Source organism: Metopolophium dirhodum, chromosome 4, assembly GCF_019925205.1.
Source record: "Metopolophium dirhodum isolate CAU chromosome 4, ASM1992520v1, whole genome shotgun sequence".
In the NCBI taxonomy this organism is placed as follows: Eukaryota; Metazoa; Arthropoda; class Insecta; order Hemiptera; family Aphididae; genus Metopolophium; species Metopolophium dirhodum.
Window position 1 is genome coordinate 28,174,691 of NC_083563.1, and position 17,518 is coordinate 28,192,208.

A 17,518-nucleotide genomic window follows, 5' to 3' on the forward strand; every position below is an offset into this window, starting at 1 on the left:
TGTCATAATATATTTGGTTTAATTAAGAGATATAAAATATTATGAGATAAAGGTAATCTTATCAATATTTACCAACCATTAGTTGCCACTTGAAACCAATGGAAAGATTTAATAACATATGCTATACCTACGTTTTAACAGTTTAATAATGTTAAATACACTTTTAACGATTATTATCAACTAATAGTATACTAATAAGTATTATGTAGACTGTAGATATCATAATATAAGTGCTTATGCCTTTTTGTTTACGTAATATTTCAGTTTAGTGCAACTTCAAATTTGTAATTAGTTATTAAATTTATGCTTAATATTACATAAAATGAAAATTGCAATCCATTGTTATATTTATGTAGGGTATTGTATACCTATGATATAAGCATTAAGAATGTTCATTATATTTTTCAAAGCTGTTGCCTATTAGTCATTACTTATTTCTAATAATAATATTCAAAAAACTATTATGATTTAAGCAATTCCATTTAAGAATGTAATACTATTATACTGGTCCAGTATAATAGTATTACAATAATTACTGGTATTGATGTACTTACTTTTAAATAATTGAAGAAAAATAATGTAATTTAAAGTTTTCAAAATGTCATGGCATCAAGTTATTTAGTGATTTTTCTTAGCTTTTCATTTTTCAATGTACTTAAAAAAAAAGAAATCAGGATTAACAATTTGCTGAGTGCAGTTTTTGATAACTAGTACTACGGGGCATTCACATTTTTTACTTAAAATACAATCCATGCCTAATTTAAAATCCATAAAAATGCTATATATGAATATTTGAAGCACTCGTTAAATTGGCGAAAGAGTCTTCTGATTCACATAAATAAGTACCTATTTTATAGTAACGTTCATAATATAATAATACTGAGCAAAAAATAAAACCTAATATAATATATATATTGTGACTAAAATAGTCATAATTTGTTGACCAAAAATATAGTTATTAAGTTTGTATAAAATATATTTAATACATTATCATCAGTCTAAAGAATTTTGACTATGTATTAATTATTTACCAATGTTTTGACGGAATAATGACGAGTGTGAGTATCCAAGTATAGAATGGACCATTATTTAAAATAATAAAAAACGAATGCTAAAATTTGACCCTACATAAAAAGAAAAAATCCGTCCAGATTTTAATAACTATATACTAAAAAAACTTTAAATTCGTTCAGTCTAGTTATGGCTTGTATAATTAAAATTTGAAAGTGCACTTTTTTTTATTTTTGATATATAATATGTATACGTATAGTATATATAATTTTTAACCAATTAGTTTTAACATGGGAAATTAAAATATTGGAAAATCAACTAATCCGATACTGTGTATTTAATTATTAGTTTAAAAAACCTTAAATACAATACAATATATTGAATAAACTAAATGCTACCAAAGTTTAAAATTGTTTTGAAAATCGTTGTGTTTACACGTTTTAGATAAATTACGCGATCTTTAACGCAAGATATAATGTGAAACGGACTTTGATAGAAAATCAAACCCAACGAAATCTGTATCTGATTCTTCGCAGTCGGATGGTCTCCTAACCACCCAATTACACAGAGAGTTTCCGTGTCCAAATTATTGACAAATATTATAGGCACCTGTTACATATTCGTGAATTTATATGACTTATAAAAGTAGATACGTCTATTATAATAATAATAATTCAAAAATCATTTATAATCAATGGTAATATTTATTCAAATACAAGTTATTCTTTTAAAATCAATTAATGATTTTAGTATAATTAAATTCGCGTATATTTACATTATAAATGTTTTTCAATAGTTTTCGTTCACTGCTGCGTTCCGATATCATTGGTATTGTATCTGTATATTGACAATAATGTATAAAAACTATAATTAAATAAAAATGTAATAAATTGTTTTAATATTTTATTAAATTACATTATCAAAGTCACTTATTAATAATAGGTAATAAAAATAAATGTGTACACTATACATGTGTATAAACAATAGGAAAATTCAATATTATAATTATTTGCCAGTAAAGTTCAGAGATGAACTTTGTACAGTGGTTGGTGAGTAGTAGGATGACGTTGGATCGTGACACGAGTGCGGTGAGCATAATAATAATAATTGTGGGATGGAGAAAAAATACATTTTTAATAATAAATTCAAATACGGGTAAAATCTCAACGATATAACTTTTTGACGTTTCAAAAATTTAATAAACCTTACCTATCAATATCGTTTCCGGTGCGGCTTTTGACGTAAAAAAATTCGAGAATACCTGAAAACACCAAGATAATGATATTATGTTATTATTGTGAGGACTGGGCAGAAGGAAAATAAGTGTGCTTCACGTTTAGTTGTGGTGGCACGGAGATGCGTCGGTACTCGGTTAATAAATTAGTTTTCCGCGGAAAATATTATTATTATTATGTAGAACAGAGCAGCGGAATAATTGTACGTTTTTGAACTCTTCGCCCCGCTTACAATCTAAAAAGTTTAGGGGAGGCTTTAAATATTTTTGTTTTTACCGTAAAATGTAATACTATTATGTAGTAAACTCACTATAATATTAAAACTACCAGTAAAATTGATTATTCTGAACGTAAAATGTGCTACATACTGTGCGTACTAGTAAGACAGAGCCAACGCATGCGAGTACGACGTCCTCTTAAAACATAACATTATACCTACTTATAAAAACAATCACAATAATAATATAAAGGCAATATGAAATTTATACCTATGCCTGTTATACAAAAACTGAGTGTATTAGTCTCGTGCCTTAAGTTTTCTCCTGCCCCTCCCTACAAATCGGTCCGAAGACACCCCTACATTCGGCGGCGGATATTTCATAGTTCTGGGGGGGAAGGGTGAATTTCAAATCCACAGAGGTAATGACGTTCAACCCCTCCCATTATTTTCTATTGTGATAATGTATAGTGGTGGTGAAAATCCCGAGGGGGGTCCACCAATTACACCCCCCCCCCCCCCCCCCCCGAAATCCGACACCGCTTACATTCGACGCCACGACACATAAAATATAGCCGGTCTTCCGCCTCAAACGAACAGATCAGAATTATCACGTGACGCGTGTGATTTGAGACCCGTCCGGACGGTCTGGCCACATAAAACGGAAGCCAAACAATTTGTATCGCCGCCGACAACTAACCGTCGACCATTTAAGACGACGTTTCGGTGTGCTAACGATAATGCGATACGTTTATTCGGACGACATAATATCATCGCTTCGGACCACGTTCGTCTTCTTATTTTTATCGTCGATTTTTCCCTACTCGTATTCTATAATATAATGTTTTCTTCTCGTTTCGCACATAAAATCTAAAGGAAAAAAAAATATCAACGGTCGCGGAATACAAAGGATTTACAGTTTTTTACACGGATTCCGGAATTTAAAACGTATATAAAATATATGCATTAAAAAAAAAACCGAACGGGTATAATTATTGCCGTTATTGTCGTATGCGCGGTGCGCGTTCTTTTTCATCAATTCGTCCATCTGTCCTGTGCAATATCGGAAACAGCAGTGCACAATGCACATATTATTTGCAATTTGCTTTTATATGTTTCCGCTGAAATGCAGCGTTTGTTTCTTGTTATTATTCGGAGCCGTTAAAAACCCAGTCTCGCGCTGCAGAGATACGTATTGATGCGAAAGGGGTTAATATTACAACCGAGGCAGCATTTGAAATTAAAGGATCTCTTCCTGCCGCCATAATCAAAATTCTGCGAGTTCTTCTATGCGCATATAAAACTGTTTTAAGCATAAAATCTGTTCTTATTTTTCAATTAGTCCTCTAATTGTACATTAGAAATGTCATCATATTTCAAATGAATGTATATTATACATTTATCTGATTGTGTATCCATTTATTATTTCGAAAAATATTTACACAACAATTACGCATTTCACCTAATATAATATTATTGTGATTGAGTATACATAATACATGAATTACATTTACGTCAGCGCTGTGATTCTTGTCATAATACTATTGTCTTCGCAGAAAGAAAGAATCTTCTTTGACCGACAAATTCTCATCATCGTCACCATTTGCTTATACTATTTATATCGAAGTTAATAACTTATAAATAATACATTTTTTTCGTAAATATATTATAAAACTTAACTATAATTTTGAGTTTATTAAAATATAGTACAAATGGGAATTGCAGCTCCCACTCGTCTTCGATCTTCAAATGAAAACCTAATGGGTTTTTTTAATTCAAAATTTGTTTAAAGATAAAAATGTTATTTTACATTTCCACGATACATGAATTTATATTTTATACATTAATATTAATTCAGACCAAATATTATAATAAGGCTTACAAAATATATTATTACAATCTGAAGGTTGGCCCGGAATTTCATGCAGCCAGGGTTATCTGATTTCGTCACTTCTTCTAATTAAAAGTTTAAGCTGTAACAATTTAACACAATCAAGTCGTTTTATAATTGAGTTGGACTAAATGCATTCAATATTTAAAACATTACAATTTCGGTTGGGTACTATATAAACCAACGATTATACTGACTGTATATTATAGTGTCTCGAAAAATACATCAGAGGAATGCATATCATTATTTAAAACAATTAATCTAGATCGATAACCATCGTAATCTATACGAAATGGTCACATGAAATATCTACCGAGATTTTTACTGCTATAGGAATGCTCGTAAAACGAATCACAACTGCGTTGCATACTAATAATACATTCACGCAATAATATTATGTCACTGCCACTCTTCAAAGCACCAATCCCGTGTGCTGTTCAAACAAAAATATTATTTATCTAGTACATGTATTATGTATGGGTACTTTATTATTATTTTTTTCCTCCCATAAAATTCGATCAACCGTTTTCCACTGGGTTCGACGTTTTGACGACGTGTTTAGCGTACTTTGTCGAATAAGTCAATAGCGTGTTACGTTTGGCGTAACAAGCCAATATCGATGAGCGGTGCTTTACTGTTTTACATAAATATATTGTAGAGAAAAAAAAAATAAACTAATAGAAATGTTCTAAAAGTTTACTTGGCGTAAATCAATACTTATATTATTATTTTTAGACCCTGTCACAATTTCTAAACTTTTGGATGACCGCGTGCAACAAAAACATTAAAACCCGGCGGTGTGGAAAAATGTTTCGATTTCACATAAGTATAAATACTTCATCTCATTAGAGGTTTCTGTAAACGACTTTTGTGAGTTGTATTTAGGGGTTCGACCGAGGTTGGGATTTTTTTTTCAGCTGTTGTTTCTGTTCTATTTTTTCATAAGAAAAATACTGAATAAATATTTTATTATAATATCTTTTGTAAGAACATAAAGAATACGGTTCAAAATGTTGAAATACGGACCTTATATTATAATAGGTTTGGTAGCTTGGTTAGTTATAATTGTGGCTTATTGTACTGTGGCCTGTAATATACTAATATTCTATAATATTCTCACGTATTTAATTTACCATTAATAATTTTTTTTAATCATGTCGGTATTTCGATCAATTATATCAGCTACAGTAGATGCCTGTTCAAATGAATTAACACGTGATTATTGTAATGTGTTATCTTTAATGTATGTTTGTACATGCGATCTATTAAAACAAAACTTCTCACGCACGAAAAAACTTATTCTCTAGCATGGGATATTCAATTTTTTTTTCATTTATTATTAAATTTTTTATTAATGGTCCATATACGTAAACTGAAATATAAATTTGTCCAGTAACATTCCACCCATTAGTTCTCATGAACTATTCTAGAACTAATGCAATGTAATTAAAATTTTAAATATTAATTCTGACGGTTTTCTAATAACATCCGACAATTTTAATTTTCCTAATATTCATTGTGATAACACAACTGGTATCCACACTCAATTTACTGGTCAAAAAGTAGCAAAACAGACATTTTACATAAGTTTATAGCTTTACTACAATTATTTTTATTTTATTTCATAAGTAAAAAGCATAAAAATATCCTTATAATTTATTATTTTCTATGAGGGCTGACCTTAATATTTCGGAAATAATTTTTCATTGGTTAAAAAGTATTTATCTCAACCATCTTTCTAAATAACCTGTCCCGATCGATATTATTCAGAATACAATTTTAAGAAACAAAATTATAAATTTAATTTTTCATGCAGAAAAATTATGCTATAAACTATTATTTGTAATCATTAAAGTGGAACTTTATCCTTTATAGATCAACCAAACCTTCCCATTGGTTTTGATACACTTTATAAATTAGTCTATGAAGCTATAAATACATTTATTCCCAGATTAATAATGTCAAGTCTACTTTCCCTATATGAAATAGTACATAATAAATTAAAAAACACAAATGATGAAAAAAATATACTACAATCGGTTTAAACAAACACATGAATCAAAATATTACTATACGTTTTCAAAATAACGTGTTTTGTGTAAATTGGAGTTGAAATTAAACAACACATTTTACATGAATAAAATGCAATTACATTTTCCCGTAACCCAAAATTGTTTTGCAATTATATTAAAAACCTTTAAAAATATAATTGTATTCTGGCTGAAATGGAATTAAATAATATTATTAAATCAAGGGGTTGTGAAAATGCCGACTTGTTTAAAAAATTTTGTAAAATATACAACCACTAATCTGGGTATTAATAATTATAACTCCTCTTTACCTGATATGGTCCATCTACAGGTATTTTAGTTTTAAATTATATCTGATACACACAAAAGTCATTAGGGTTTAAGCTAGAATCCTATTTCAGGTCCTGAGTAGAAATTATTTTAAAATCACGTAAGTATGTGTGGCCATATCTCTTTCAATGAATAATTTTTTTAACTGGTCACTGAAAAGTGTAAATTTTCCGTCGTTTTAGGAGCTAAGTTTTATAGTTCTAATTTACCAAGTTAATTAAAAATTATTCCACCTAAGTATTCTACCTATAGACATAATATAACTTCGATCATTACTTCCAAAGCTATTCGAAACATGGAATTAGATCCAAATCAACCATTATCACGATCATAAAAAAATTACCAACATTTAATCAACATAGATTAAGACATAAGAGCAAGTTGGTTTTCAAAAATTAAACTCCTATGTTTTTAAATTGATTTATTAGACTCTGTGGAATCTGACCTTTAGTTGATGATATAAATTATCTACTGAAATCCGTATAGTATAATTCATTTAAGTAATCCTCAAAATCCTTATTTTTAAGTTAAACTCAATTGAAAACTCGGGTAACTTAATTAACTATTTAAGATCATACTATACAATATGATAAATTCACAAACCACTGTCTACAAGTAATACTAAACTGCCATTTGTCTTATACATTTCCTGTAGTATCCTATATGTCTCCTTTGTTGTTACTAATATTTTTAATTGTTATTGATAGCTGTTTTAAATGTTGTAAATGTGTACAACTCTTTACCTATGATCATAAGCTCTATAATGCTATCTCCAGCAGTCCAGCATAAATTACTGATTTTATATTCCAAGAAAATCTGAATAGATTATAAATGTGTTAATAAATGGTGTACCTTAAATTATCTTAGTCTGAAGTATCATGATTATTCTAATCATTTGTTTATTATTTATTATATTATGTGTTAGTTATTTCTCTTATTATTGTATATCTTAAAATGTGTTATCTTATATTTATATACTATACCTATAGGTATACGTGAGCCTATTTGTTGTTAATTCAAATAAATAAGTATTGTTACGGTTGTTTATAAATACTCAAAAAAAGAAACGTACGCAATTGTCCATATAAATAGCTTTTCAGTACAATTTAATTTGTTGAAGCATTGCAATGATTTTGGAAATTAACAATGTTATGAAAATTAACACTTCGCCTATTCATACTAAATATGAAATATTAAACTTTATTCGTGTTGTATAATAATATTTTATAACCTAATTTCCTAACCTCATGGCACTCTTTTATTCATGTTTCATGTGTTGCAATTATTGCTGGTGTTCTTACTTCTGTATTTATACATCTGTACGTGCTTAGTTTTACGTTATTTAAAGATTACGACGGATATTTTATATCTAACCTAACCTAACCTAACCTAACACTGTGCAAAATTAAATGTTTACAATAGCGTTAATAACTCAGCTTTAATTTTAAAAAGAAAAATTTAGCAAAATATAACACATTTGGATTAAAATACTTGTACAGTTTATTATATAATATATATAACTTCTTAAAAAAAAAAAGATGCATATAATAATATCAATTTTTATTTATAAGTTACACAATTTATATTGTATTGTGAAACAAGTCTTTATTTTATGTTATACGTATTTCTAATATCTATTAATTTTATTAGAGCAAGATTGTAAGACTGTAAGGTTGTTTATTAATTAAAATGTAATTTACCTAGCAACTTATATACACCCGAAGAGTAATAATAAGCTTATATAATAATTTATATGAGTCTTGCGTTGAGTACATTAGTAACATAAATATGATTACACGGCGTTATGTATAGGCATTTTAGCTACACATATATGGTCCATATTCCTGGTATCTTATATTATTATTTCTTATAAACATAAATAATATAATAATACTTTGTGAACGCATTTCAAATTTCAATAATAAAGTTATGAAATATCGATGTTTACAGAATATCTTTGAATTTCTCACCAGTTCGCATTTCGAGTTAATATAGATAAATTGTTTTTAATTTTCAAATGTTTATTATTATTTTGTTTATATTACTATAATAATAAAACATCCTATCAGGTATGACGTATTGATAACCATATTTTTGTTTATAATATAGATAGTTGAGCTGAATTCGATCTTGGTAAGAAAGTTTAGGTATTCAATGAAATTTGTGGAATTGTTTGGCTTAATTATCGTTCAGAATGTTATTAATATTTTAGCAACGTTTTTCTGAGATAAGGTAAATATTTTATGGACCTTTGAGTCGTATTTTTTCGGTTTCCCCGCAGTGTTGTTTCTCAAATTTCTCGTGCAAATTCTAAAAGACTAAATTCTTAACGCGAACACCTTCTATATTATGCCCGTGAAGCACATGAGACGTTCGACGACTACGGCTGCAGGGCGGCGCGCGTACATCAAAAGGTATAATATAGAAGTGGTACGTATACCTTTACATGAACATTGTGTAGGCATAAGTCGCCGTGTTATAATATATTGATGGCACAAGGTTAACTATTTATGAAGGTCGAGAGTATACAAAAAGGGTTTAAAACTGTTTACCCGATATACGAGGCGAGGCGCAGCTGTAAAGATAAATCGATGTATTATTACAATTGTTTTTGGAGATAATATAAGGCGTATTATATGTATGATAATATTATTATCGTGTTTTTTGTTATTATATTGAACCATGTCGGTACTCGTCGGCGTGCCCCCACAATACTTCTATAGAAAAGCCGGAGGAGTGAACTAAAATAAAAAAATTAAATAATGCGGGGACTGAATGTCCTGCGAGACCTCCGCCGGAGGATTGCGGTCATCCGATTGTGGACCTTAATGATATTCTTATAAAATCAAATTATTCCGTGTCGAGCGTACGTACAGTATATGGCATTATGACATAGGTATTGCTGTTTGTTTATTTAAGTCGTTAGAGATTCACGAAGACTGGGCTTTCCGGTCCGCTTTTCGTTATCTATTTACCATGTGATTTTTTTATTATTTCGGTATAATTGTATAAAAAGGCAGCCCCGGCAGTAAATTATTGTGTCTGCGGAATAGTGTGGCCCTGCAGTTCGTAATTGGCTGCGTACGGTATCTTATTCGTAAATGCGTTTTTATATACTGTAAGCACAATGTCACGTGCTGTTTAACCTAGTGACAAAAAAATAAAAACTAATTCACCATGTATCGTTTTACAAAATGTCAATACCCATACAGATTACACGAATCGAATAATTATTAAGAACATTTCGTTATATGATGAAATGCAAACATTTTCCATGATTATAACCGATATAGATAATCAGTAATGTGTGTCGTTATTTATCAAACAAATTATAACGATTGTAAAAGGTCAAAGACAAAAACTTAAACAAAATATTATGGTTCCGTGGCCGTTCGTTATACCCAGGTTTCACTGTATACAATATATTATCCTATACTATTGCCTGACAAATAATTACCTACGTGTGCGTGTGTCTGCACATTTTTTTTCTCAAAAACGGCCCACACGGCAAAAACCAACCATAAGAAATCTGAAATATTGATATTATTTTGGTTATTCCAAAAAACTGCATATAACACTAGGACCGTGTATTTCTATAAAGTGATACAAAAAAAGTAGATTTTTAATAAAATGTTAGTTAATTTGTACTGCCGTGTCATATGAAATAGTAAAATAAACAATTAAAAAATATCATAAACGTAATTAATAACATTACCATACATAATATATTATAATATAGGTAACATATACACGAAACGGGTGCGTTACCAACACTTAATATTGACGGACCGCAAATTCGCTGGTATGCAGTCGGCGACGCAACCGCTGCCACACAATATAGGCCAGTTGTAGTGACCGTGTTAACAACCCTGGGTAATTTTAATTTCACATTTCCGTTTTATTATTATTGAACAGGTTAATTTGTTATTCATTAAAACACCAGTTTTTATGCATGTAATACTTGTGTGTACCTACCACGTTGCTTTTTCACGAGTGAAAAAAAAAGCAGCTTAAAAGGGTTTTTACAACAAGACAACCCTCGTCGCACTCTTAATATATTGTGTGGAATGAGACATCAAACAATACATCCTAATCACCTATAATCAGCTTTCTCAAATTCAGAATAATTTTTTAAGATTTTTAAGCTTTCAATGTCACATTTATAGAGCTCCTCATTCTGATTATAATATTATGAATAGGCTTTTATCTGTATTACCACTTGAAAAAAGATTAAAGCGAATAAATTTGAAATTCTTTTATAAACTATTACACAATATTATAGATTACCCAAAACTAGTTGAACGTTTATACTTCAAAATAAACCCCCTAAACTCTAGACATAAACAACTTTTCTATCTAGCAAACATTTCATCTAAATATATGTCATCATTCTCTCCTTCTAATACTCTAATGGCTACAGGGAATTTCATAAATAATGTAGATTTATTTAACTGTTCAGTTAATGATCTCTCTTCATATATTCATTCATTTTCAATTTTTATGTATATCTTTTTTTTTTATTTTAGTTTTTCTCTATTTAAATTATATTATATTTTTTATGTACAGTACACACACAACTTGATATATATATATGTGTTTCTCTCTCTCTCCTTTTCTCCTAAATACTCATGTAACGTTCTTGTATATTTAAAATGTAATTGGAATTTATTCCGTAATAAACAATATTATTATTATTATTATTAATAATACAGACTATTCTAATTATAATATACAAAATGATCATCAACAAATAGATTTTGATGATGAAAAACTCTATTTTGAGACATTTTATGGACGACTTGAATGATCTTCAATCCTACCTTAATAATTGATCTAGAACCCCTAATTCCATTAAAATCACCGAAATCGTAATGCTATTGTATAAACACGTCCTTACTTTTGTTTTGTCATAAGAAAAATAAAGAAAAATGTAATAAATAATATAATTTTTTATTCAAACAACTACAATTATAATTTTCAAAAAAATTAACCCGGAGCTAAGTTTGGTCACCTGGTACTATATTATTATATTGTATAAACAGGGAGAACAATTATATAAATATAAAAATTGGTTATCGCTGTTTTAACTTGTAGGTTATACTTGATTGTAAGAACTTGAATAAAATTGAAATATTATAGCTAAAAAATTAATAATATCGTTTATTTTATTCTACAAGAATATAATGTACAACGAAGATAATGAAGACAATCAATATCAACATTAAACGCCTGTCCTAATATTTTCAATATTTAATAATATTATTATATACAATCAAATAATATTTAATAAATTTGTACTCTTCAATAACTAATTGGTATCACATTATAAAATACACACTCTATGTCGGATCGTTTGGTAGCAACTGCAAAATATTAAAACACTACACCGTCATTTTATATTGGCGTATGTATAATATTATGTTAATTTCAAAATTAAATATACGATGCAAGATATACTGCACGTATTGCAGTTATTATGAAAATAAAAAACCGTAGCAATATACAATTCAATATCGTTATTGAGTTGAGGTGGACCTAAACACAATTTCGTTTAGTTCTATATATTATATTATGCTGTATAATATCGAATATCTACAACACTAAATGGGTTAAAATTAAAATACCGATAAAATTTTGAAAACTTTGTAAACTTAACCATTAAACTTTATTCTAAAATGTCTATATTTATACATATATATTATATAGATAAAGAGAAAATTTTATTTTTAATAAACATAACGTCATACGATTTAAATTGGTTATAGTTGATTTAAATATTATATTATAAAAGCAATAGGTTTATGTAGATATTGATAAAAATAGATAAGTTTTTATATCGAATTTGGAACGTGGTTTTAATATTCTAAAACTATTAAATCCACTTTTATTAAGAATTGATACCATTCGTGATACAAACGCGTAGGTAGACTATCTAATGATAATAATGAATAATTATTTTTAAAAAAACTGTATTGAAGGTACGTATACTGTGTTTGATCACAATAATTGTTGTAAGGTGTAAACAGTGAGTTGTTTATACTTAATATTCATATGCATTTCTTTGCAGGTACGAATCGTGTTTGGATAAGTGGCATAAAGTGGGTCAGGCGCCGGGCTTATGTTTCGCGAGCGCGTAATTATGGTTTTAGGAGCGTAGGTAGAAAAAAATAATGTTTGCTGTAACCAATTTGATAGCAATTTTAGCTCGGCCGCACGTGGAGGGTAGATATTATTATTATACCTACCTATGTGGTTATCGCGGGTTGGGTCAACGAAACTGTCACTGGGGAACAATGATAATTATCATCAAACATTTAGTGTCGAATAACTACGCCTATCCTCATGACGATTTCGGTAAAGTTTACTATGCGTTCTGCTTCCCTCCAAAGTCGGTATTAGGTACCTAATTGTACGTCATAACTTTCGAAGGGTAGTTGGTACGCGAAGTCAGTTGAAACTGAATGACGGGATTTACAAGCGATAAGCGTGTTGGTAACTTATAATACCACTACACTATACTCGGTGCGGGGTATTGTGGGTATAATACCGCTCAACAATGATAGGTAAATCACAGTTCTCAAACGATGATTTTTAGCGAGACTTGCGCTAGATTTTTAAGATTTTAAGTTATTAGCGTTCATAGTTAACGAATTGAAATGTTTAATATAATATAATATAATTTATCTTGTGTTGAAATATTTCGAGTCTTAGAGCACAACATTGTGTTAATTTTTTTCAAAATTAGTGTTAAGTATGTAATATTATATAAAATATATCTCATAGTCACAATAATTCGTAATATACATTTCACCGATATTAAAATAACAAAAACAATTTTTACGAACGATTTTATTTGAATCCTATAAAAACGTATTAAACAGTTAACTAAAATTATTTTTCGATCAGAATAATCGAACAACATTGCACATCCCTACAGGACCGCGAAATTGGCGTATGGATCGCTAATACTGAGTGATCGGTGAAAAAGTCTAAGTCAATTGTAGGATCAACTCGGACCTTGGTATATGGTCTATCGTCACGTCCACAAACCGTGTCTATTTGGAAGGAACTTATTTTGAGCATCGAAAAACGACGTCTTCGACTAGTGTATATTATAGAGACGCCGCGATTTCCAATCTTTTTCACCGCCGCAAAAACGCAATTAAGCGTAACCCACTAGAAGAAAAAAAATCCGTTATCGTCGTAAAACAGAAATACATTCCGACCTGGCCCGCGAACATCTATAAGACATGACATGACGGATTTAAACAGTCTACCTAACCCACCCCTTCCACTAAAAGAAAATACGTGATATGTTTAAGCATCGTCTCGTCGTGGCGGTGTGAAACAGCATATTATACACTAAATATAAAATTATATTATGCACTCACCACTCACTCGCTAGTGTTACCGCCAGTGATGATATATTTTAGCCAATGATAAAACGACGAGAAATAATTATTAATTATGACCGACAGTTTTAGACGATGTAAAAAAAAAATCAAGTTTATTGACATCGACGCGTGCTCATATCCACGTGATACATTAAATAACATTTAAAAAAATATAAATACGCATAGAGTCCACACATCAAAGACCAACAGGTAATAATATTTTTTAATTAATTAACGTCGGACATAATATTACGGCAGTTTTTGGTAAAATATAAAATTTAAATGCAATTAAAAATAAAATAAACGATAAGATTATGACGGTTACACATAAGTGTAGTCAAAGGTCTTATACTAGATTATAGGTCAAAGGCAGTATTATTAAAATGTCGTGGAGGGATAGAGGGGTTGATCATGTCTGTAGAAAATTAAGTGAGTCGGGGCGTTAAAAAATTTGTTATTTAGAGTTGGGTAAACCGATGGAAATTGATGAGAGATGATCAAGTGCTTCTAAGGGTAAATTTTAAAGATACGAGATGCGAAATTGAGATCAACAAATAGGAACCTTGAAGATAATATGTTTGGATTTTAAGTAAACTGAGGATGAAGGAATAGTCACGAGGAAGATGTTTAATTTTAAGGTCGTATATGATGCTTGACTTCTAATAATTTCTGTAAGAAGAAAATAATTTGGAATACAAATATTAAATTATAAAAAAATATAACATTTATGTATACCTAGGTATGTATTTAGTTTTGATATATCTTATTGTAGAACCCAATAATTAAGACATGAGGTTTTTTTTTTTTTGGTACTCAGTAAAACTTCCGAATCGTTTCTATTTATTTTGTAGTGATTTGCAATATATTTTTTTTTTTTGTTGAGGCTTCAACAACTGATGTCATTAGCCTGTGGAACTGTGGGGTTTTGAAAACATGTGCGTTTGTTTTTGGCAGAATTTTTAAGTGGGCACCCGTGGTTATCTGCCATATCCGGGTGGGGGATGGCGGCCTCTCTCTCCGGACACCGTGACTGCCCGAAGAAAAATACCGCCCGTGGCCGAGTTCGAACTGGTGACGGTGCGCGTCGCAACCGACGCCTTAGTCTGCTCGGCCACTCCGTCCCCCAATTATATTTTTAAACTATTCAAATATAGTAGAATATTTCCATGATTTGAAAAAAAAAATTTCATTGTGGGCCGCTATCCGGTTGTAGGTAAATATGTAATTATTGTGTACCTAATATAGTCACTTTTTATAAGTATCTAATTTCCCGATCAAACCAGATCGTTTTTACTATCGTCTAGAATAATATTATGTTAACGACAACAACAAATTTTTATCGGTGCTAACTGATAACATAATACTCATATATACAAGATTATTCACTAAGTATGATGTATTTATTAAAATTCTAATATTTAATATTTTCGAGTATACCGAGTATAGACTATAATTTTAGAACCTATTGCATAGATTTTTATACCATTTATAGAGTATCCTGTGGCGATACAAACTTATTTTTTCACAATAACAACCTATAACTTTATCTTACTTTAAATTGATAAGCACGTAATTTTTAAAAAGTCTTGATATATTTAAATCAAAATTCAAACGAGTAGTTTCTGAGTAAAATTCTCTATTTAGGTACTAACTACCAAAGATAATAATCCTTAATAATGGCTTTTCATAACTACAAAATATATGTAATACTATCTATTCAGTCTGGTACTATTATTATACTCTAATTTTGCAAACTATAAAATGCCAATTTATTATAATTTTAAAATCATCATATTATAGCCTCCATAAAATCTTTAAACCAATTGTCAAGAACTATTATCCTCAGTACACAATGTTAATAATAACTCGGGAATATAGCGGCCACTTGTTTCAATTGTGATTTATATGCGTCGAAATACTAAAAAAAAAAAAAAAAAAAATATAGCCTTAACAATATTATTATACAGTAAAAAATAGCGATAAATTCTTGTTTGAATAAAAATCCAAGGACAGTCGTCTACCAAAAAAATTCCAAAAACAGAAATTCGATGAATTAACATTAATCGTCGAAGACAGAACGGCGGCGATGAGCATAATATAATAATATATGATCGGCGGATTTCGCCCTCAGGATATAATATAGTATAATATCATCGTACATGGAGCCAAACTTGGGGGTCGACGGAGGCGTGGGTGACGACTTGTAATCATTTTTCCTCTCGAGTCCTCCTCTTCCGGTTTCGCGGGCAAGTCGCGTTAACAATTTTTGGACGCGGTACGGACGGACGGACGAACAAACGAAATAATATGACACTCGAAACCGCCGCGTCGCGCCACTGCCGCCGCCTCGGCGCGTGCAGGGCGTTTACGCAGGTGCGGCGGCCAGACGTGTTTTTTGGACGCGCCAACACGGTACTCGAGTTACACGGTTTTTCAGTGGTAAAACGCGCGCTTCGCCGACCGCAACCGACCGCACCAGACGGGCTCGCGCCGACAACAACAAGCACGCCGTGGCTTTTTTTTATCAACCGTTCGGTCAAAAGTTTTTCCCGTATTTTCTCGACCAGCCCCCATCCCCCCACCGCCCCATTTCCTCTTCGCCCCGCGGCGGACAGACGACTCTCGCTACCGGGATCCGACCGGAATCCGCGAGTCCGGCACACACTGTCCAGCCGCAGTGGTCGCGGTAACAACAACAACAACTCCACCGTGTTTTTTAAGATAACACACGATTTAACGCTCTTTTCCTACGCTACAGTCTGATAATACAGCAGTCCGCCGTCATGTGCGCCGAAAATATCATATTGTACACCACACCGGAACGTGGTACGGTTCCTCGAGTCTGATGTTAATTATTGCAGTTGAGGTTCACGAATGGAGCACGTGGACAACTTGTGAGTGGCTTTAGATTTTAAATATTTTAGTATTGGTTCAAATAAATATATACCTATATACGTATACGAGTATATTACAATATGTTAAGGCGTTTAATAGTTTTAGTCGATCGTTTAATGAGCCGTTTTATTGGATTTCAAATATGCAAAAAAAGAAATTATATAGGTATAACTTGCACACTTTAAAAAAAAAAAAAGGATTTATTATTCAAAAAGTAACGATAATAAAGTTAAATGACCAGTGCGTGATTAAAATACGTGCATTTTCACAACATATCTTTTATAGTCTAATACGTAGATCAATCGAGGAGCGAGTTTATACATATTATTCTACAGGCAATCGGTTTACTTACATCCAAAGGAGATAATAAATTATTTATGAACATTTTAAAAGATAATATTTCAATCGTATAAAAAGTATATTTTAATAACAATATTGTTGAATATCGACATATTTTAATGTCTTGATATCTGTAATTTTAATATCTTAATATAATATGTGAATAGAGATGACAA

At 30.5% G+C, this 17,518-nt stretch overlaps 1 protein-coding gene across 2 annotated transcripts in view; it reads left to right on the forward strand.

The window, feature by feature from the left end:
- The first annotated feature begins 16,511 nt into the window (after positions 1–16,511).
- Positions 16,512–17,518, forward strand: part of LOC132943338 (5-hydroxytryptamine receptor 2C) — a 95,807-nt gene continuing 94,800 nt past the window's right edge. For both annotated transcript variants that reach the window (XM_061012295.1, XM_061012294.1), the window contains exon 1: positions 16,512–17,002. The gene's annotated coding sequence lies outside the window, so the exon portion shown is untranslated. The remainder of the gene's footprint in view (positions 17,003–17,518) is intronic.